This window comes from Octodon degus, unplaced genomic scaffold (assembly GCF_000260255.1).
Source record: "Octodon degus isolate 3935 unplaced genomic scaffold, OctDeg1.0 scaffold00043, whole genome shotgun sequence".
In the NCBI taxonomy this organism is placed as follows: Eukaryota; Metazoa; Chordata; class Mammalia; order Rodentia; family Octodontidae; genus Octodon; species Octodon degus.
In genome coordinates this window covers 7,593,909-7,618,266 of record NW_004524619.1, presented here as the reverse complement: position 1 = coordinate 7,618,266, position 24,358 = coordinate 7,593,909, and the positions used below count along the sequence as shown (strand labels likewise).

At 43.3% G+C, this 24,358-nt stretch overlaps 1 protein-coding gene across 2 annotated transcripts in view; it reads right to left on the bottom strand.

Annotated features, from left to right (window-relative positions):
• The window catches only part of Erc2 (ELKS/RAB6-interacting/CAST family member 2), a 1,093,013-nt gene that overhangs the window by 80,878 nt on the left and 987,777 nt on the right, over positions 1–24,358 (bottom strand). Inside the window, exon 18 of one of the 2 annotated variants that reach the window (XR_002821190.1) lies at positions 19,038–19,225. The exons of the other annotated variant lie outside the window; for it this stretch is intronic. The gene's annotated coding sequence lies outside the window, so the exon portion shown is untranslated. The remainder of the gene's footprint in view (positions 1–19,037; positions 19,226–24,358) is intronic. 2 annotated transcript variants of the gene reach the window in all.

The window sequence follows — 24,358 nt, the reverse complement described above, 5'->3', positions numbered from 1 at the left end:
GAAAAGAAAATCCTTCCCCCCACCACCACCCCAGTCTGCAGCCATGGGAAGGAAGGCTCCTCTGAGGCACTTCAGGAGGGGCAGTGTTGGGAAGTGGGGCTTCCTGGAGAAGAGGTGGGGGGTTACAGGCTCCACCCTGGTACACACAGAAGTTTGTGCTGCTGGCTGGCTTTGAGACACACCAGAACACCTGAGACACAGCTGGGCCCCAGAGGAGGAGCAGTGAGGGCGCAGGAGTTTGTGGAGGTCCAAGAAGAAAGCAAGCACCAGCTGATGGAGAGAGAGAGAGAGAGAGAGAGAGAGAGAGAGAGAGAGAGAGAGAGAGAGAAAACTGGGTGTTTGGGGCCAACATGGAGAATATCTTCCTTCTAAGCGGAGAAGGAAGAATCCTAGAAACTGTTCTGCCGCAGGGGAAGTGTTTGGAGCAGCCCTTAGAGTAAGACTCTGTCCCTGGGTTTTACACACTAATGTTCAAATCAGCTCAGGCCAGCAGATTCCAGTTACAGAGAAATCCTCCTCATCACTCCCATGGCACCCTGGGGAAGGATTTTATAATTAAAGTGTAATTTTATATTGCCATTTTGACTCTCAAGCAAAAGGGTAACTATTACTAAAAACTTCTTACAGGGAAATATCTCCATTTTGAATTCACAGACATAAAAACACAATTAGAACTGGCGATTAATTTGGTGACTCATCAGGTAAAAAATGATGACTGTTTAAATTTTCAAGAAATTTCTCACAGTGAAAGACACTATCATTTGTCCTCAAAATATTTCCCCTCAGTCCAAATACACTTATCGTACTGTGCTGGACACTTTCAGAAGCAGTTCTGGAAGCCTTCTTTTGGGAGTGTCTTTCCTCGTATTCTCATGGCTGCCTTAGTGTCCTGAATCCATTCAAAACTTCATACCTTGTAAAGATGCCCACAGAAGAGGGCTTCCAGAATTGCTTCAGAACATGGCAAGAGGCTGGGAAGATAGCTCAGTGGTCTAAGTGTTTTGACAGGGTTCAATCCCCAGTGTTGCATGCCAGTGGTAGCTACCAAAACTGGGCAGTGGTGCATGCATGTGATCCCAGCACTTGGTGGCACATGCCTGTAATCCCAGCACTGGGGAGGCTGAGATAGGAGGATCACCAGGAGTCTGAGCTGCAGCCTGCTGGGAGGAGGCAGTCACTGGGCGTGGCCTTGTATACGCATTTCTGCCCTCCTCTCTGGATCCCACTCTGCTTGTTCTGCATGAGCCCTTCCTCCTCTGCCGTGCCACCCTCCTTGCAGCCAGCCCACCATGGGCTGAAACCTATGCAAACTGTGAGCCAAAACAAACCTCTCCCTCTTTAAATTGTGAGTGTTTGGTATAGTGTGTGAGCAACAAAGAGGTGATTAAGACAACATCTGTGATACATCACAAAATGCTTTATCCTGCTTTCCGTGATTAGAAAAGATATAAATTCCTGAAAGAAGAATTTTGACCACTTTAGCTTCCCTTCTCTGCATAAGATAATTCAATTTTATTTATTTAATATTTGTATTGTAAGATATTTCAAATATGCAGAACAAAGTTGATAATATTAAAAATATTTATGGGCCCATTATCCAGTAGAGTAAATCAACATTTTCCATAGTCCTCTCAAATCTTTTTTTTTTTTTTTGACAAAAAATAGCCAGAATTTAAGTCTCCCTCCCACACCTTCCTGTTTTTATTCCACTCCTTTCTTACCCCCAAGTAAACTGAAGTAGGGGATATTGTCTCTATGTGTGTTTGTTATATACTTACTAATGTCATACTCTATAAATTCATTCATCAGAAAATACAGTGGTACTTCTGTTCATGAGCCTAGTTCATCCTATGATTCTGCAAAAGATGTCCATGTCCATGTTTGTACAGAAAAAAGGCCTGTGTTTGTGAGTTGAGGTAGCACTATACGGTATAAATCTATACATTTTTGCATTTTAGGCAAGTTTTATCATATTGGACGCATCACTCTGTAGGGGACATTGTCTATGTGCATTTGTTTATCTATCTCTGTTCACACAGCTGCCTTCATGCCAAGTGCGTTTTCATGCTGCAAGATATCCTATACTGGACGAACATATTGAAACTTCTATTGACTAATATTTGTAACCTACCTATGTTTTTGCTTTCACACAACTTCAGTGGCCCTAACTGTATGTGTCTTTTTTGTACACAGGTAAGTATAGGCATTTTGCTTGAGTATACAGTAGCAGCCTGCATTGCTCCATCATGGTGAGTGTCTGATTTACACTGCTCTAGTTATTGGCAGATTGCTCTTCAAGGCGGTGGTAAAATGCATACCAGTGCAGCCAGGCCCCTGTGCTCTGTGGTGGAGAGTACTTTTCCCTCTGTCTACTGAGCCAGTGGTAACATACTGAGTGGCTTCTCTTGGCCAGGCCTTGGGCTAAGCTACTCATATGTGCTACCCCATTTAATCCAAGCAACAGCTTTATATCAAAAGCAAGTTTTAGCAATCCTCTTTCACAGAGAGGATTAAAAGGCTGGGGATGGGCAAAAGCCACTTACACAGGGTGAGCATCACAGGGAGCATCACATAGGAACCAGCTGTATCTAGCTATGTACAAGCTTCTTGAAAAGGAACTATCAATGGCTTTCAAATTGCAAAAGCATCCTTTTTCATTGACCAAAGCCATAATTCGAAGCCACAGATACCATTAAGTTGCCCATGGGATTGACAAACAAGTATACGTTCATAGGCTGAACTCTGAGCTTCTCCCTCCTTACTCTCACCTTGGGGCTGGAACAAATACCAAGGTTGTTTCCCTGCTGGTTTTTCCCCAGGAAGCTAACAAAAGGCACTAGGCTGGGTAGTATCTTTGGAGGACACCCTAGCTTCTGAAACCCAGCACTGGTCTGGTTCAGAGAGCCTACCCTCTCCTTCCTGTCAGAGTCACCCCAGTATCAGTCAGGGACCACAAGGGCAGCTGTCATGCAAACTGTTTGGAATGTTTTCCCCAAGAGAAACAAACATCACAAAGCCTTGGCAACAGAATCAGAATAAATGGATCCTAAGGATGAATTTCAACTTAGGCCTTTGTAAACCAATAGAAAAGCTAAAAAGACACATGGATCCATTTATTCTGATGCAGAAGTGAACTCAGCACCAAGGGAAAAATCCTCTCGGTCTGATAAATCAGTTCCAGAGAAACTTTCTGACCCATTCCCCATCCATCAACACTGGAGTTAGAAGATGCAAAATGTATTACTGGCCTCGCTCTTGTACTTCTGCATCAGAGTTACCTATGCATTGAGTGTGGCTGAAGAGAATGGATCCTGGGAAACCCTAACGCAGTGAGAGCACATCATTGAGGTGGGGCTCCCACAGGAGGTCCGGCCTGCTGCCCTGCTGGGCACATGGCTCCTGGACAGGAGCTCTGTGCCAATGCTTGCATTTTAGTTGCTGTTCATTTGGACTATACCAGCTCTTCCATGGTGTAGTGAGAGGAGGGTTGTAGTAGGGTTACTGGATGGAGAACTACCGTAATCATGGTCTGGGCTGTTTTGGAGGATGCTTCAAGGAGTAAGCAGATCCCAACAGAGAAAGAAAGAAAGCTTTGGGGTCAGCTAGCCCTGCATCTGAATTCATTTCTTAGCTGTGTATCTTGGACTTATCTCTCTGAGGTTCTGTTTCCTTGGCTGCAGAGATGAAGGCAACATTACCTACCTCAGTTAAAAAATAATGTATTTGCAGCACTTAGCACAGCAGCTAGCACACAATTAACTGCTGCCCCTACTGCAGCAATTCTGTGAAAATTAGAAACAAGACAACCAGCAGAAGCAGGTCTAAATCTACCATGCCTAGGCAGTGAGTGTCACCCCGTGGAGTACAGTGGACCACTTGCATGGCCATAATCACTGGCCTTGTACAGGTAGCACTCAATTAATGCTAACTAATATTTTATTGGTAAGAATAAAAACTATCACTTGCCAAGGCCTGCATGAGTTTTTCGGATGGCACTGAGTTCCCAGAGGAACTGATAAATGAGTTCCCAGGCCTCTAACATGTGTGTGCAGCTCAGTGACAGGGGGCTGGAGAGGGGTAGAGAATGTTGTCAGGCAGTAGTCCCAGCAGGAGACAGGCCAGGGGAAGGCTCAGGATTCTCAGGTCAAGCCTAAGAGGAGGCCTCATCAGTCAGGGGCAAGGTGAAGGTCTGACAGCCAGGAGGTCAGCCTACCTCCCAGGACTGCACAGAGGAGGCTACAGGGCAATCACACAAGTGAAAGAAAAATTCCTATGCACTGCAGGCACGTGGAAGGATTATGGCCACTTTTCACTCACCTACCTCTGCTTGGTGAAATCTTTGTCCTCCCAGCAGCCTTGAGAAGTCCCACAGTCTAAAATATCACTATAATAGTTTCAAAAGCATATAAACATAAAACTTTTTATTTTTTAAAGAGACTATTTCACTCCAAAAATCTGGGTCAAAGATACAAACAGGCGTTCTCAGAATGAACAAACAAAAAATACCCAATGAACAAAAGAAAATGGGCTAAATCTAAGTAAGCAAAAGAAATATTAAAACAGAATGAGACAATTTTCTACTCATCAGACCAGAAGATTGATGATAGGCGAAGCTGCTAAGGTCACGGGGAAATCTGAGCTCTCTCATCCTGTTGGTGGGTACAGATGGGGCTTTGAAGCATCATAGAAACCAATTCAGAAGGCTTTATGAAAATTTAAAGAGAACACACCATCCAACTCAGAAGTGAGACCTCTGAGAGCCAATTGCACAGAAATAATAGCAGCAGGATCACAGTGAAATGAAAATGGTGTTCACTGCAGTTTCCACTCTACCGAGAAGTAGACAGAGCCTAATGCCTATCAGAGGGGTCAACCTTCTTTACTGCAGGAAGCCCCGAGCACATTAAACACTGGAGGCAGAGTGATGTGTACTGACCTGAAGGATGAACAAGCTACAGTACTAAGTGAACTGCAGCGACCCCAAGATGCACATAGCAGGCTTTGACTCTGTAAAAGCAGCACATGCATGTGTACACATGTGAATACACAGGATGTGTTCTACGCTCAGGAGATCAACTGGGAAGGACGAACACAGAGCTGGCAACTATCAAGGCATCTGGGGCTGGAGCAAAACTGCCACAGGGAAGGGAGTATAAGATCTTAACTTCTTATTTTGCATCTGTGGAAAACCTGAAAGGGTTGAATTGTGGTTGATTTTCACTTGTGCTTATTTAGTATTTTTTTCAAACAAAATATTTAAAGTAAATGCTCGTTGTAGAGCCACTGGGAAACACTGAGAAGTATTTTTGCCTTTCACCTCTTCTCCTACCTGGGATCCCATTGTGTCCCTGTACAACCTTAAGTTTCTACCTTTGTGGGACCCAGCACTATGATAAGAAGCAAGGGACAGAAAGCATGGGACAGCCCTTGGATGTCAGGACTGGAACAAAACCCTAAAGCTCCTTCAAATGAATGCAAGTCAAGTCAGACACCTTGTTTTCCAGATGTAGATCTTGAGCTCAAGGGCATAAAGAATGACCACTGAACCAAACACCTGCAATACAAAGAAGCAAACAACTCTAGAGTGTGTCCTGCAGGTCTCTCCAGCTAGGATCTCTACCCAAGCACTGGCTCAAATCTCCTATCAGACACAATCCGCATCATCCTGCTTACTTCTCCCTAGGAGACAGATCACACTGATCCCATTTTGTCAATGAGGAAACTGAGGCTCAGAGTAGTTAGGCCGCTAGGACAGGGGAGAGAACATCAAATAGCATTTAGGTGGTTGAGGCAATTCTACAACCAGTTCCATCTATCTAATTCCCTGGCACATATCTTCTGAAGGAAAATTCCTGTCATGTCTCAAAGGTCTTTTTGTCAGGATATGTGGTAAGACACAGTTCTCAAGAAGATGTCAGCCCAAAGTGGGCTTTCTAAGGGACATCTCTTCAACTATCCTAGGCTGTTTGCTAGAAATGCCAAGTCATTCCCTGTTCCTTGGCTTGTTCCAGTGTGTGGGGAGGAGGAGCTGGGATTCCAGGTGACCCAGCAACAAGGAAAGGGTAGCTGGGACAACCTTCCTGATGCTTCTGAGCTCACGCGAGGTCCTACATAAGCAGAGGCCACCTTTGCTCACCTAGGAGCCTAAGCGGCTCAGGGCCTATTCACATGTCCTAGAGTACAAGCTCTGCTCATTCCATTTTTTTCCTTGTGTGTTGAAAAGTACCTGACCAGTAAGCTTTTGTTTTGAAAGTAAACAGCCTGCTGGATTCCACGCCTACCAGGCCCATGTCTTTAGCCTTTGTGGACGCTTCTGCCTCCCTCCTGCCCTCTGCTTGGAAGCAGATGTTTTTCTTTTACTCCTCTGGGACATGGCTGGTAATTGACTTTTTCATGCTAGTAGAATCCCAGGGAAAGGTAGAAAAAGGAAGAGCTGTGAGGAAGAGGAGGAGGTAGGGTGCATGGTGAGCCCCAGGCTTTGCTTCTTTATCTGGGATCCTTTTTTCATTTCTTTTGGCCTTACCAGGACCTCAGCATCTTCTCTGCAATGACAGAGCACATTTTTTCATCAGCTAGAATGAAAAATGACTAAATTTCACAGGATCAGATTACTGAAGGGCTAGGAACTCATTGATCAAAAAGCCAACGCAATAGGTGCAGACACCCAGGTGCTGAAGTCAGAGCAGCTCCGGGAAGCTCCATCCCAGCTTTGTTGATAGTATTTCTTTTCACTTCCCCACCAGCAGCCCATGACATTCTACTGTTCTTTGTACTGCAAATGTACTTGCTAAAAGGTATACAGGAAATTAGACCTTTACATTTGCATAGAACATCAAAGTGTTCAAAAGCTTTTCCAACCTCTCTGTACTCACTCATTGAAATAAATTCTATAAAAAAATTCAACCTGCGCCTAATGTGTGGCAGGTTATGGATGACATGCTGGTGATATATGGATAACCAAGGAAGACATGGAGTCCCATGTCACAGCAGGGCAAAGTAACCACTTGACCAACTCCACCTTGGATTCAACTCCACAGCCATGACCATCCTCACCTTGGCTTAATCAATCCCTTGGCCCATTTCTGTAGAGTACTGTAGAGCATGACTGGGCATGGGGGATGGAGAAGATGGGGTCCAATGAAGGCATGGAATCCTGAAGGACTATCTGTAGGATTCCAGGTTGCATACAATGCACAGAAGATGCCAGGGCAGCAATGGGGAGGACCTAGAAACACACACACTTTCCCCCCTTGACAGCAGCAGTCTCGCCCAGATCTCATTGTGTCTACCTTTATCCTCACTCTGCAAACTCTCCTCTCTACCTGGAACTAGGTCTTGTCTCTGCACAGTGACACTGCAGTCAGATATTAACCCAGCTTGCTGTTGGCCCTTTCTTTTCCCTGCATTGTCTTCTCTGAGTTTCATGCCTATGTAGCCAAGTGACTGTAAAAAGATAAGTGGTGAAGAGATGATACACAAGTATTCAGCAGACAGAGCTCCAAAAAATGCTTGTTCTGTGGGAGCAAGGTTAGAGTAGAATGGGCTATTACAATCCAGGCTCTTGTGTATGAGGAAACAATTACAAAGATATTCGTGTGCCTGACTGCCCCCTGGAAGGAGCGCTGGCAAAGTAGCAAGTGGCAAGCAGCTACACTTCTGAAGATTATAGGAAGCTGTGCTTAGACCAACTCGGTGGCAACGAAAGATACAGCATGGACAACAAAAGGTACTGGGGTGACAGAAAAGTAAAAGTCCTGCACAAAGGTCATAGTATGCTGCAAAAGTGACAGTGCATAGGTAAGTGAGGCTTTCGGAATTGAAGGTATGTACACCCTTAACCCAGCTGCCTCCTCTAAATTTCTAGGTGTGACTGACAGGAATGATTGACACATGTGCTTAACTCACAATTCACTCTGATCATAATTATATTTAGCACCCGTAGTCCACAGTGATGAGCTCTCAATGAGATGGAAGGAAGGTAAAGGTGACTGAGGTCAGGCTAGGAGATCCAGTATGCTCATGTTCTCGCTGAGTACAACAGAGACCTCCTGGGCTTTTGTTATTTTATTTTCTACCTTCTTAGGACAATGGAAGGAGAAATGACCATAGAATCCTGTTTTGAATTAAATGGATGGAAAGAAGTGACTCTCTCAACGCCACTGCACCACCATGGAATGAACAAGTTGAAGATGAAAAAGTTGCCAGTATGATGAGATGACAACAGAAGGACACTCTCTAGCTTTCTCTAAAAGAAATCTAGGCCTAGAAGCACAACTGCATGCATAAACAGGGTTTCGGTGTTTTGCTACCTATTATGGAATTTTGCTAAATCAGGGCTTTTTGATGACTAGAAGTAACAAGCAGAAAGCTGGGGACTGTAGAGCAGATAGTAATAGACAATTCTGCTTTTCCTCAAGTTCTTTGATTACACAGTAATCTTTCTCAGCTTTTTTTAAACACCCAGCTATCACCACCACCACTGTCACATCACCACTGTTATCAACATTCTTTTCACTACCACCCACTTACCATTATCTTCATCTGTTTCTCTGCCATTATCCTATCGCCACCTTCGTCATCATTATTAACATCGTCATCAGATGTCATCTAAGAGCCCCCTACTATGGACCAAGTTTTACACTGTGCAATTCACAGATATCATCCCACTTACTGTTCATCTCATTTTTATAGATGAGAAAAATGCAGACTCAGAGAAGTTCATTAACTCCTTCATGACTGCAGAGATAAGATGTCCTAGAAACAGAAAGTAAATGCCAACCTGCTCCACTCAGAAACCTTGCTGCTCCATGCCAGGATACTTCTCGTGGAATGTGAAAGTAGACAAACCTGCTGAAAATCTAACACAATGACCAGAAGATGAAAATCCTCTCTTCCTATTTACCTTGAAGGTGAAGCAGTTAAAACTATTTTCTTTAGTAATGCATAAGATTTTTTTTTTTATGTGCAGGGTCTCACTAAGCAGCTTGAACTCATAGTGATCCTCCTGTTTTCAGCCTCCCCAGAGCTGGGATTACAGGCAAGCACCACCATGCATGGACTCAATTGCTGGCTCAGTGTTCCTGGGGGTGGAGTGGGGCAGCATGTGGTGCCAGGAATAGAACCCCAGACTGTGAGCTTGCCTAAGCAGGCGCTTAGTCTACTGAGCTATCTCACCAGCCCTAGTAATGCATAAGAGATTATTAATCCAAAATTAAAATATCTCTTTAAACGTCAACAGAAAGACTGAGTCAAAAAGACATAGCAGTGCTTGCTTATTTTTAAAGGACACACTGAAACAACATAGTGGTTTAATAGCATCTCTTCAACAGTTTGTCTCCCAAAGGGCTTTGCAGGATTATTTTAGGTGAAAATTTTTCTTGATCAGTACTAAAGCTCTTCCAAGATTCTGTTCCCATCCCTTACCTCTTTGGGAGATGGTGGAGGAGAAAGGGGAGGTGAAAAGCCCTCTTGTAAATCTTTTTCCAAAACTCTCTGGCTAAACAAAGACTTTCCCATTTAAGAGCAGGTGGCAGAAAGACTTCTCCATAGGCAGCACATTAAGACTCTCCGCAGAAGTAAACAAATCTGTTATGATGAAAGCCGGACATTCCTCAGGGTGGGGGTCTAATGAAAATGTCAGTGTTTTATGCAGTTTAAGAACTGACAACTCAACAGTTTTACAGGAGCTATTTAACGTTTATCATCACTTACAAGAGCTCAAATGCAGACAAAGGAAAAGGAACAGGAGAAATCAAGTGACTCTGCTCAAAAGCCACCATGTTACCAATTACCCAAGGGAGCTGTGCAGTTTGTCAATTACCCAGCAGCCTCAGGCAAGAGGGCACGGGTCTTGGCAAAGGCCTGTTGGAAATCCATACTCCCAGATAAAATCATCAGAGTGACCACACTTTGCACTTTCATTTACACCTTACACCATTAAAGACTCAACCACTGGGGAGCTAGAGTACCAGAGAAAGCCTTTAAACCAGCCGAAGATGATGCATTAAGAGGTCCTGAGTGTCTGCCAAATTCTCCTCTAGATAATATCTAAACCACTAAATGAAGAGAAAGAGAATATGTAACTCCAAAGCCAGTGGAGAAAGAAATACAAAGACATAAAGAAATTGCAATCAATTCAAATAAGGCAAAGTAGCAAAGTGGGAGGAAAAATCTCATGATACTAAAATATGCAAAATAAGACCCATAAATTAGTTATAACAAATATAAATAGATTAAATTCATCTATTAAAAGACAAAGAAATTGCATTAAAAATTTGCTCATAAAAATGAACCAGCAACATACAGCTTTATAAGGATAAAAAAAAATGCTCATACATACAAATCAAAATGATGTTGCTTCAGCAATCTCAGATAAAACTCAGATAACAGAATTAATAGGGATGAAGGGGGTATTAATTAAAGATAAGAACAAATCACAATGAGCTATAACATTGGATCATAAAATGTCATACAGTTATAAAAGCATATCCTAGAAATAGAGCAAGCAAAAATTAATGGAATTTCTAAGAAATTACCAAATCCACAATAATTAGGAAGACTGGAAGATTTTAATTCTTCTCTCTCATAACCTGAGCAGTTAATAGTGAAAACATTAATAGTTATATTTCATTTATATAATATATAAGCTTTACCTACAAAGAACAATTACCCAAAGACTATGCATTTTTAGGGGCTGGGGATGTTGCTCAGCAGCATAAGTGCCTGCCTGGCAAGTGCAAGGTCCTGAGTTCGATCTCTGGTACTGCAAAAACAAAACAAAACAAAAAAAACAAACAGACAAAAAACTATGCATTTTCTTCAAGTACACATGGAATGTTTACAAACAGTTGAATATGGGTGTGGCCATCAACAAACACCTCAAATCCCAAGAAGTGGTAGAATATATTCTTGACCTCTGAATTTCCCTGCTGATAAACAATAAAACGGTAGAACCTTACAAATCAAGGCCAATCCACCCTGTTCTTTGCTTAGGAAACCGTTTACTTCCAGCAAGGCTTGTCTTATATTTTTACCTCTTTAGAAAAAAAACCTTCTCTGACCACCTTACCTCCAGTAGCTCCTCTTACTCTCAGTCACTTCTACTACCAATCAACTATACTTTTTCATGCAAATCAGTAGTCCCTAAAGTCATTCTGGTTTTTCACTGGCTGATTCCCCACCTTCCTACCCCACTGAAATGCAATCTGTTTATAATATGTGGCCCTTGGAATGCAGCCCTGCACCCTGCACATAGTAGGAACTCAGTAAACATCTGCTGATGTCAGCCTGACTTGGCAGTCTATAGGAGCCATAGCTTCTCCTAGAGATACAGTGCTCACTCCTAGAACAGATCACATTACATGAGGAATATCTGTTATAGTCTCAGTAAGACAGTAGATCTGTCATCATTTCTGCAGTGGGTAACAGAGGCCAAATAAATGGCTGTTGAACAAATGATTAAACTGTGACCTCCTGTGTGCACCAGGAGATAGCTGCCACATTGAGAAACTGCAATACCTGTTTAGAACTATGTCTTGGTAGCGAAAGTGCTTGATTCCTCACTGGGAGCTTCACTCTGCTCCCCTCCATGTCACCTGCACCACAGTCTATGACGTATGGAGGCTGGAAATGAGACGGAGGATACAACCTGCAAACGTCTTGTTCTCCAAACTGCTTCTATGATTAGTATTCTAGCCCTTGTTAATCTATTACAGTTGACTTAAATCATTTCTTTTAATAGCTGTTTGTAGCCACAGGAACTGTATTGGTCAATCTAAAAACAAAAAACAAAGAAAGAGCGTAAAAGAAGAGCTTCTTAGATCAAAATCATCAGTGCTGTCACATCAGTAGCCCAATGGCTAAAGAAGGAAGAATCACTGTGTGACTTTATGTAAGTTTCTCAGTGGCCTAAGCTCAGCTTCCACACCTACAAAATGGTTATGTCATAAGTGGTCACTTCATAGGTTGCTATGAAGACTACTTAGGTTACTGCATTAGGATACTGAATACAGTATAGGTCCCAAGGACTTGATAAATGCCACTAAGGTGTCAGGCCCAGGCCCTGATAAAATCAACTAGTTACTCTGCATTTATTTGCCAGGTGTGCTTAAGAAACTGGTTTTTGGTAATGTGTCTCCCAGGGGCCTTCCAGAGATGTGCCACTATTATTGAATGACTACTAATGTTTCTTTAAATCTGATTAAATCCATCCCTTATTAAAGTGTGGCTAGAAAAATCCTGACCAGTGCCAGATGTATTTGTTAAATGATCCATCTACTGAAGATTTCAGGAAGAAGATGACGGCATTAAGTAACAATGGGAAAGATTGTCTGGGACATTGTTCTTTGGCCTAACCTTTCTCCTTCCCCAGAAGGAAATATTCTAGAATGGAAAGTTTCCATCACAAACATCTGCTTGTCAGATCTGCGCCAACACTGTAGCCACTGGTGAGCGCCAACCTGGCACTAAGAACTTTGCCCCTGGATAGGAACCCATTCTAAGAAGACCAGAGAGAAACTTCAGATTTATCATGAAAGACAGGAGCGGTGTAACTTTACTCTTTTGAAACGTCATAAAATTCTATAGATTTCCCCCTGTTGAAGTTTCATTTTATTTCTCGTGCCCTTTGACTCCGAAAAGTACCTGGTGATCAAAAGGTACCAAGGACAGTAATGTTCTTCAGTGCTAATGGTTTAAATTCAGAAATGCTTTTAAATCTTAGAAGTCACAATAATGTCTATATGCATATCAGAGAATTTGCCACACATGTATTTTTAAGCATTCTATCTTGGTCCAGGGACGATGGTGTGTGTATGAGGTCTCCCAGTGAAATTAGAAGTCCCTAGGGAACAACTGATGTTAGAATTTGTTCCCTTGAAGCCAGGTTCTTTAAATGGCACTATTGACATTCTGAACTAGATCATTCTTTATTGTGAGGATTGCCCTCAGCACAGCAGAACGCTCACCAATTTCCCTGGGATCTGTCCACTCCATACCAATAACACATCTCCACATCCGCCTTGAATTGTGATAGCCAAAAAATGTCCCCAGACGTGTTGAATAAATCAGTCTATGGGAAATGTGCATTTGGAAAACATATATAGCAGGTTAAAAGGGCTTAGCAAATACCAGGAAAAATCTAAAGGGGGCAAACACTAGAAATAGTCTGGCAAGATTACTGACTTGTTTACATAGAGAGAAAAATGACTACACGGGTCCAGCAAGAAACTAACAGGTGCCTTCTAAGAGTACAGCTCAGGCAGCCTCTGGAGCCAGCAGGCACGAAGGACCAGCAAGTAGAAGAGGACGCAGCGTGTGTCCACATCTTCACTCTGCCTCCTCCCTGGCCAGTTCCTGTTGATACACCTGTGATTTCAAGCCAAGACAATATTTTGTCTCGTACATTGTACCATTCTTTTGGCTTAGTTTTTCTTCCAATACCAGGGATTGAATTGAATCCAGGATCTTTATACAGTACCCAGTTATTTTATTTTATTTTTTTAATTTTTGAGACAGGGTTCTACGAAGTTGCTAAGTTACCCAGGCTGGGCTTGAACGTGTAGGTTTCCTGCCTCAAGTGCCCATGCCCCGTTCTCCCCTTTTTATTACAGTCTCTTCAGCATGTGTACTCTTCTTGTGTCCATAGTCATAACAATGGCCTGCAATGCTCATGAAGGGTTCAGGAAGAGAAACCGAAGCCTGGTCCTAAAAGCAGGCAGGTCATTCATGTGCACAAAGCCAACCTTCCAAAGCTGTCCAGGAGGACATGGGCTCTCACCCAGAGGGATTATGTAGGCATCACTAAGGCAGGCATAGCCGTGCCCTGTGAGTGATTCTTATGGGTGGTGAGCCACTGATATCAATATGTTGGTTCTGTTATGTGGCATCTGGACAGGAAGTAGGAGGGACAACACTGAGTATCATCTTGCTTGGTGCTAACCACAAGGCGACCACGTGTCCCTCTTCAGCAGGTCCAAACTAGAATCCCATTCTGTGTTGATGGGGACCCGAGAACACACCTAAATGTGGTCAGGTTTGCAAAGGCCAACCCTACTGACTGTTAAACTGTAGAGCCTGCTTGGATGCAGGATATGCTTGAAGAATCTGTGGAAATAGGGTTCAGTGTATCTAATCATCTGACTTCCCCCCAGAAGTCAGACAGCCAGAATTGTTTGTCATAGTTTCAGGCTTTAGGAACTCTGAAAAAAAGCCATCTGGGAAGAACTGCTGTTAAGCTCGCGTGGGAGCTTCATCATGAAGAAACAGACACAGACCTTTCATTTCATGGAAAGAATTCCCCCTTCTCAGAAATAGAGCTGGTCTTCTGCAGTTCAGAGGGACCTAGGTGCTCCAAAGGCCTGTATTCATGAGTTCGTGAAATTCTGAAAAGGCTACTCAGACCACCTCGACATTTTTACCTGCTGCCTGAGATTTCAAGTTCACCCTGTCTGTGTACACACATGTGAGCTATCCTCTGGTGCTTTAGAGCGGCAGGCCTTGTGCCACAAGGAGACAAGTGCTCTCTCCACAGGGAGCATATTCCTTCCTTAAAGAGAAGCAGGCACATCAGAGCCTGCACTGCTAGACAGTGGAACAGATGAAGTTGGGGCTTGAGGACAGGAAGGCCAGCGAGTTGGGAGCCAGAGCTCAGGTTCTACCTCTTCTACAATCAGCAGCATGGACACTTGACTCTCCCAGTAGAGGTACTGAGTTTGGTGGCATGGTTAAAAAGAAAGCTCTTCATAAATGTTTCTGGCTCAGTGGATGGATAAATGTGTCAGGCAAGTCTTTTATCTTGTTCTTGAAATTGAATCTCCACATCGTCAGAGCATTTGGATATGCAGACACGCTTTTCTCTTTTATCAACAATCTCTGGAGGCCTGACCTGTGCAGTCCACATGTTAAGGACCAAGAAACAAAGAGAGAGAACCTACCCTCCAACTGTGTCCCAACTAGCAGGACTAATAGGATGTGTGTGAAGAGGCCTCTTGGTTGAGAAGGCAGGGTGGGTGAGGGGGTTCTGGGGAAATGGCTCAGTAGAATAAGCACTTGCCTGGCAAGTGCAAGGGCCTGAGTTCAATCCCCGGTTCTGCCAAAAATAAATAAATAAATAAATAAATAAATAAATAAATAAATAGAGAAGGCAGAGGGGGAAGACTTTCTCCTTCACAGAGTTCTGGCCATCCCTGGGTGGATTCTTGGAAGGTGTTCATAACCCTTACCAGAAAGGCAGGGAACCATTTTCCAGGAAAAGGTGAAGAGCCCACAGGCAGTTTGTTTTCAAGGACCAGACCAGCCCTGAAAAGGAGTGTCAGAGCAATGTACCAAGAGTTGGAAAAAGCACAACAGAGACAGAAATGCATGCTGCGGTGCTAGTGTAACATTGCACATGTTACATCTACTATTAGCAGACTCAGAAATCAAAGGCTCTGGGGGAAAAAGCACTTTTTCTCTAGAGTCAACTCTGCAGCAGTGTTTCTATCCCACTTGGTTGTTTACCACTCTGCTGTGGTAGCCTGTGTGGGCAGAATCCTAGTTAGCATGGGGAATGATGCCAGCTTCCTGGGGAAAGTCTCCTTGGTTCCGTCCCATGCCGCCAACCTAGACACCTATCCAAACCTTTCAGTTTGCACTTTTGACCTTGTGTGTGTATGTGTATATGTGGGTGGGTGTGTGTGTGTGTCCCCACCAGCCCCAGAGGAAGCCTCTTTGCTGGTTCTCTGCTCTCCAAGCTCTCAGTATTTGTCCTTCAGACCATGATTCAAAATGTGAAGTTACAGTTATTCAATAAAGTGCACCCAGGCAGTGGGTTTGGGGGACACACCTTGTCTGCCCTGTACACAGGAGCGCTTCTCCACGGTAGGACAGACTGGCTGTGTCTCAGCAGTAGGAAGGACACCCTCAAGGATGATGGAACTTATGGGCATAAGAAGACTTCTCCCTTCCTGTGAGGGATTTACAAGGTGACAAGCAGGTGGGGGCGGGGGGAGGAGTTCCTCCCCTAAGCCCGTATCTCACTCTCCTTGTTAGCACTTCCAAGCTGCTCTTTGGAAGAAGGCTTCAGATGAAAGGCTTCCTAATGAGCAAATGATGTCCAAAACCAGAGATGGTACATTCATAAAATAAATACCCTGGCATATGAAAATTACAGCTAGGATAGTCAAAAGAAAAAGATGAAAAGCCAAAAAAAAAAAAAAAATCACCCTTATTCTTGAGTCCAGAAGTTCTAAACATTTAAGAACTCTTGGCTTCAAATTTTATTCATTAAAAAGAATCACATTGTAAAAATTTCCTCCTTTGTCATTATGAGAATTGTGAGGAACATTATTTTCAAATTCCATAAAAATCCAAACAGCTACTTTGTTCTTACATGGTCCATTTAATGTCAAATATTCATACTGGTGTTCATAATTTTAAAAAGACCAAACCCCATAGACAAGGCCACCATCTTTCCAAAAACTAAATGAAGACAATTCCTTAAATGTTTCAGGGCAACACTCTTTCACACTGGTCTCTCCAGCCATTGTGACTCAGTTCCTGGAGTGGCTGAGCACTTAAAACAGCCCAGTAAACTCTCAGAGAGAGAAGTCAGTAAAAATACAGGCTACTAAAGTGAAACCAAAACTACGCAATATTCCTTAGTGACTTGGCAAGTCATTTCAGGCTTGGCTGTGCTATAAGGTAAGTCCAATAAGAGTACAAGATATCAATATATCATCACATTTGTCTGTCTGTCTATCTATCTATCCAAGTTGATGAAGGCAGGAGTTTAGAAATATTTTACTGCATGCAAAAAGTACTTCAGTGTCCAGGCCTGTTACTAAAGCAGGACTACCCTCTCATCCCACCTTCCCCTTTTTCTGTGCAGACACTACATTCAATGGGCACATGGTGGGGGGAGTCAGAAAGAAGCCTGGTGCAGTGTGACACAGTACTGGGCGAGAAAGGAATGGTACCAGAGGGGACTGGGAAGGTAAGGGACAGAACATGCCTGGCCTTGCAGGCCTTAGTCAAGCAGTTAGATTCATTACAAGAACAAAGGGAACTGCCTGGAGGGGTTTAGGAAGTGAGTGTATGATGTAATTTACATTTTATAACGATTGCTCTGCTTAACTGTCTGAACTGATGCCCGTTTGCCCTTGATCAGAATACAAGCTCCTGGATGGCAGAACCGTAGCCACACACCTTTCATACCTCCACATTATGCACTGGCAGAATTTTAAAACAATATCTCTGACTTTTGCTCATAACAGAAGCACCATAGGCTCACTTATATTTAGTTCCCAGGACTCTACTCACAGAGTTTCGATTCAGCAGGCCTATGATAGGCCTGAGAATTTATATTTTTCTATGCGGTGGGGATGAGATTCGCGTTATAGGTTCAGGAACTGCACTTAGAGAGCCTGTGTTTAAATCTGTTTGTTGAATAAATCAATCGATGAAGGGACATGGTTAAAACAACTTTAAACAAAACAATGAGTAGCTTGAGTGTGACCTGAATGGGAATCATTTATGCATACTGCATGATGATCACAAAAGGACTAAGCTATCGTATACAGAAGCACTCTGATAGGAAATAGATCACAGTGATTAGACAAGGTAAGGTACTTAGATACTGCACTGCCAAATTTAACTATAAATTAAATGCAATTCAAAGATGATTTTTTTGCAGAAGTATGTGACTTATTTGTGTAGGCAGCTATTACATTTTTCAGCCCAGAAATGATATGAGGTGGGGAGGCATCCCTTGGTGCCTTTCCCAAACTGAAACTTCGGCTAAATTTTCCCTTAGAACTCAAGAACAAAGCGCACAATGGCCGGTGGCTATGTGACTCAAAGTGCGGCGTTTGTGAATATACTGACTGGGACAAAAAGAGGACTGAAACTTTTTTCTGAAAGGAAATCTTAAAAAGTCTAAAGTATGTGCATATTATGCTAAAGTAGAAATGCAACTCAAGAATACAAGTACATGGAGAATCAAAACCAATACAAGAAGGATGCACATCAATCAGATCTAGGACAGGTGGTCAGACTGCTGCACAAGGAGCATGTGTCCTGCCACATGTTAGGCTTTAGTTTCTATGTGCAAACTTCTATCTATCCAAATATTATCACTACAGGCCAATCAGTAATGGACAGGTCTGAGCCAGGTGCAGCCTTGGGCTTTGGGATTCAGCAAGAGTCTTTCTCACCTGGAGCTGAAGGCCTAGGGCTATGTTCTGCTTGGGGAAGAAGCTGGTTAGAGGCACCATAAGACTGTAGTAGTGATGCTAGGTAAACCCATCCAGTCAGCAGATACAAAGCATTTCATAGTCTAGTCACATTTCAGAGTGGTAGCGAACCTGTGGTGTGCATGCTGCAGCAGGCTGTTGTTACCACTGAGAGCTCTCAAATGTTTGCCATCAGTGGTTAACAGTTCACCTGGTCAGTAGAGGAATCTAAAATATCAGAAGTCATAGGATCACCTGGCACAGAGGCAAATGTCTATAATCTCAGCTATTTAGGAGGCTGAGGCAGGAAGATCATGTTTAGGGCCTACCTGGGAAACTTAGCAAGGTCCTATTTCAAAATAAAAAATCAAATGGGCTGATGATATTACTTAGTGATGAATGCCCCTTGGTTCAATCTCCGGTACTCAGTGGGGCCGGGGTAGCTACAGGAGCAAAATGAGAAAGTATTGAAAAACATGGGCTTTGGCAAACAAATAATAAATACAACAGTTATTAAATGGCAACCAATGAAGGACCCTCCTCTCCTTATATTTCAAGACACAAACAACACTGAGCAGCCACTAGGAGACTGATGCAACAACTTAGATCATGCGGATGACAAAAGCAGATCACTGATCTTTGCTACAGGGAATCATGGAACAGTCTGGCAATGGATTAAATACAAAACAGCAACCCTGCACTCTAGCAAAAGCTTAGTACATGTGAGCTCCAAACTCCAAGGTCATTACTTCAGAGCCTCTCTGATGCCCAGCCCCCCACCGCATTTGCAGTTACCCACCTCCAAAAGGGTCAAAGTAAACATTGGACCTGCTCTGGTGTTAAACTGCCACCGGATCCTCCCTGCTGTCTCCCTCCTCTCTTCTTCTTTACAGACAGGTAAAGTTGGATCTCTTGAAGGAACTGGGGGCTCCCACTCTAGGCAAAGGTTGGACAGGTGATCAATGTACAGCATGAGATTTGGCTGTGCCTATGTGCCTCCGACAGAGCTGGATCATCTAGGGCAATGAAAATGGTAAGCAACAAGAAAGCAATATTAACAGCAAGGGTAGGGAAACCCAGGCAGCACACACAGTTTTCTAGGACACTCAGCAAGCATTCCTCTCCTCATTCATTCACTCTACATACAAATCAAGCACCATGCTAGGCTCTGGATGGAGACAAGGCAGAGACAAATGGAAATGGAGGCCCTGCTCTCATGGAGCTCTGGGCTACTCTGGAGACAATGAGGCAAGCAATTACAGGACAGTGAATCAGGGAACCCAGAGGGTGCTGTGGAGTACAAAGCAAAGGCAGCCAGTCCAGATTGCAGGAGGGGTTAGAGAAGCATCCAGAAGGGACATTTAACAGTGAGTCTAAGGACCCATAAAATTGCCAGAGAAGACTGGGGTAGTTCAGCATGTACCAGATCCTAAGACAAGAGCACTGGACTCCTCTGAGGGGTTGATATCTGTTTGTTCTCCAGCCCATCATCCATTATTACCCATAGGATGGAGAACTGCAGTATAGAGGCCTTGTCTACAGACGAGTCTACCATCCAGTCATGTTTCTGCATCACTGGCAGGATCTCAGGAAGGGGAAAGACTTAGGAAATAACACATAATAGTCTTTAGCCACAAGGTTCTGAAATAGACCCATCTGCAGAGGCCTGTTTGCTGCCCACCAGCAGCATGGGTGAGATGCCGTCCTCAGCTAGAACTCAAAAGAGACAAGGTGCAGGACTACAACTTGGCATTACCAACTCCAGAGCCCTAACGCATCTTCCCTTTGGCTCTCCCATTTTGCTCTCTCTTCCCTCTGAGTCCCTGATAAATTGCAGAGGGAGGGAGCACTTTATGCTCAACTTTGGTGGGTTTTTTTATGTCTAACAGGCTATCACAGACATAATAATTCCAGCTTGCCTTATGCAATTAAGGGAAACCAGATCATGGATGAAGCTAATATTATCAAGGGTCTTCATATGAGGAAAAACAAAACAAAATGTTTGTGAAAGTCCAGCATCTTGAGTGTTGTTGTCCAGGGTTCTAGCAGCCTGTGTGTGATGAAAGAAACCATTGTAAGGTAGTTTAAGAAAGAGCAGTAAGCACAGGGTCATCTCACAAAAAATGCACGGTCCAAAGTACCATTTGATGTTTTAATATTAGCACATAACTCAAGTCCTACAAACAACATCCCTCACTGAGAACAGAAAGAAACAAAACACTTCTAAGAAGCAGAGCAGGCAGTTATTTATGAGACAAAGAAAGGATGTCTTCTTAACCTATGACAACACAAATTTGTTTAGGTTTTCCCTCCACTAAGTAAGTAAGCAATTAGGTTTTTTTCCAATAAAAATATCCCTGTACATGTGCAAACAGCAGAGGCAATCATATAATTACCCTGCCCAATCAGATTCAATTGCTGACAGTTGAGTTCCCACTGCTCATTAACTTCAGATCACAGCGAGGTCTTTACGGAAGCCCTTTCCATCTCTTCACAAAGGTTCCTATGATACCAGGAGCAACCCCAGCACCGCCTCACGCAGGCTAATCATCCCCAATTGCCAGGGCCAAGGCCAGCCTACTCTGGCTTGCCTCGGCAAAAATAGAAAAAGAAACGTGAAGACACGCTGGCTTAAACACCCTTATTTCATTTGAGGATCTCACTTCTAAATATAATAGTAACCTTTCACCCCCACACTTTAAGTGCCATAATTATGTAATTAAAACCAATTATGTCATTTACTAGAGACTTTTTCAAGTCAATTACCTTAATCATTGACCTCACAAGATTTCCCATTCTGACCTGCAACAGTGAGAATTGGGATAAATTTAGACACTGGTTTCCAAAGGTTGATATGATCTAGATGGGTGGTTTGCAGCTGGTCTAGATTCCTCTCGACTATAGGACCTTAAGTTAATCTTTTTACCACTGTTAGAAGTTTGCCCACTCCTTCTAATATACTAACTGCTACCTTCCTTGACAGTAACTTCCATGACAAAGATGAGAAAGAGAATTACAAAGTTATCTCAAGGTAAGCAGAATACTAGGAATGCTAGGACAAGAACCTAAGTCTTCTGCTTCTTAGTAGCAAATTGTGTGTGTGTGTGTGTGTGTGTGTGTGTGTCCATCCTCCTATGCATCTATTTTCCCTATTTTTATTCTCTTCCTCCAACTTTCCTTTTGAGGCAGTAACACATCTGTCCCACTTGCAGCTCCTATGCGTCACATGGAATACCACTACTAAGGGATATGCTCTACCCTAAATCAAACCCAGTCTGCCCTAGTACTTCCCCAGCCCCAGCATTATTTCTGGGATGAGCACATGATCCCATGCAAGCCAATGAGACACAGTGAGACTTTGTGGAGAATCTTGGGAAAGGGCCTCTTCCCTACAGTCTGTGGATGTGAGAAGATATAAAGGCTAGTGGTTGGCAGCCATCTTACCGAAAGCAAAGGGGTCGATATGGGAAGAAAAACTGGTTCAGGAGGAATTCCTTCACACTCCCAAACTGCTCCATGCTGAGAGGATGCACGAGCTCTGAGAACATGGGTCGGCTCCCAAAGCATGTGGGAGAAAATATGAAAGGTGTCATCGCCCACAGCCTGGGCAACCCTGATTATAAGGATGGAATTAATTGAGCGTGGCTGTGAGTAGCAGTCTTGCCTCCTGCTTGCAACAGTTAAATGTCTCCAATTTTTGAGTTATTTAAAGAACATACCATTTTATGGGCAAGAGGAAGCACTTTCATCTGCAAAATGATTTTTATCACAAACTAAACATCCTTGTAACTTTTTGGTCTTCTTCTTCTATCAAAGTTTTCTCTTCTTGGAGTTAAGACAGCTGCTAGGGCTGAGTAGACTTCCTTCAACCTTGCACTTTGCCTGGTTCACTGGTCCCCTCGTATATAACTCCCGGGCTCATGAGGGTGTAAGGACTCGGGACACTTGCATTCATCAAGAGGGAGCATTTTATTTCTCTTTGCCTTTTCCCTGGGTCTTGAGAGAAAGTAAAAGAACTAGAATTTTTTTCAATGATAGGTTTCAACGTTGGTATTATTGAGGTTGGGGCCAGATCTTTTTCTGTGTTTGGGACAGTACCCCTGGCCTTTACCCACCAGATGCCAGTAGAACTCATTTTCTCAATATGGGGCAATTAGCAACATCTGAGGATGTCATCAAACATCCAGGGTAGGGCCAGAATCGTGCTTTGTTGAGAACTGCTTTAATAGAATGTTTATGGTACTAATTAGATTTTCTTTATAGCTCCTTTGAAAATACAATTCCTTTCAGTATTCTATTCTTCTCTACTTGGAATGTGAAAGTGATGGGCCCATGTAAAATATTCTATGAGGACAGCTAACTAGAACAAACAAACAAAAACTAAGAATACCCAAGGAACTATCAGAGCTGTAAAACCACTGAATTCTTTTCTGGAAACATGTAGATCAAGCTAACCTTGAACTCACTATGTAGCCCAGGCTGTCCTCAAACTTGTGGCAAACCTCCTACCTCAGCCTCCTTAGTGCTGGGTCTACAGATGTGTGCCACCACTCCTGGCAAAACCACTAAGACTTGCTGACCTATTAAGGACTAAAGTAAAAGAAAAATGCTATCAAATGGCAATAATTTTGTCTAAAGACAAATGAGAAGAAAAGAATATACAGGAAAATATTAGAAACGAAAACTACCCCAGCTGTCTATACAGTGAGTCCAAAGTGGGTATCTGACTTCTCACACTTAGAAAAAAAAATGGAAATGTAATATGAATGGTGTTTTCTGGATTCAGGTACAGTGAAAAACATGAAGGGGCCAGTCTCAGAAGAGAGGATCCCTCTAGGAAAAGCTTCAACTTGCCTACTTAAAAAATAAAAAAGTAACACTTCATTTATTTGGACAAATGTGGGTGTAGACATTTAAAATCTGCAAAATTGATGGGTTTCTAGAACATTTTTCAAGGAAAGGCACTTACTTGACGCTAGTGCCTACAGGAACTCAGAGTGGACTGGCAGGAGTTCTATTTTCAGCATGGGTTTGAATGAGAAGCTAGAAGTCACTGAATTTCCACCTGCACTACAAGGCTGAGGTAGAGAGATTTGAATTTCTTTGATCCCTTCATGAAGACAACTGATGCATCCTGTCACAGGAAGCTAGCTGGGGACAGCTGAGGGATGCTAGAACAATTTGGAACCCTGATGCCAAGTTTGTGCCTCATGTCTCAGGTTGGTGGACTCCTGGAGGTTCTGAGAGCTGAGCACTGTGCAGTTTTGTATGTGAGTAGTCTCTGTGGGGACTCGCTGGCGCAAGCATGCTTTGGCTCTGTGGTTGTCTGGCCAAAGGTTCTATTACCATGGGGTGGTGAGGTGTAAGGGAGCCCAGGGATTCTGTGGTGGCACAATGCTGCTTCTCAGCTCTCCTGCAGCTGCCCCTTGGCCATCAGCTTGGTCCAGCTCCTCACTCTTGCGGCCCCTCATTCTCCATTTGCCCTCGCATCTCCACTACTTCTGGTCAAGTCAGACTGCTCATGGAGTGACATCCTTTCACTGGAGAAAAGATAAGAATAAAGGGATCTCGGAGGGGCCGTAGCTCATCTTCAATTCTTTTTTTTTTGGGGGGGGGTCTGTTGATGTTTCTTTTGTCAAAGAGCTAACACATAGAACAAAGACTAATAGAAAAGAACTTACCTTGAGGTTCTAGCAGAACTCAAAGTGACTCTTATGAATTGTATAAACAACTGTACTTTCTAGAAGTTAGTAATTAAATCTAGAGGAGCTAAACCTCAAACCATGGTAAATAAAGAGTGATTTTCTCAGAGCACTGAGAATTAACTTGCCCCCTCTGGGATCCTCGTCCCACCCACAAGCGTTCCTCCAAATACCTGGATATGTCAACAGGGATAGACAAGTAATCCGTTTCCCACTTTAGCTGATACCAAAAGCACAGAATGAGTAGCGTGTGTTTAGGCAGAGGTTTCTCCATGCGCTGGTGTGTATTTTGATGGAGGCACTCCTGACTGAGTCATTAACGCTGGCATGGGACACCCTTTTGGTACTAAAGACATCAGTCAAGGTGGAAACAGGCATGTGCTTCTGTTATATAAAATAAGAGCAAAACCCAAGGCTCTCCATACAAGTACTGTCCTGCCATGTCTC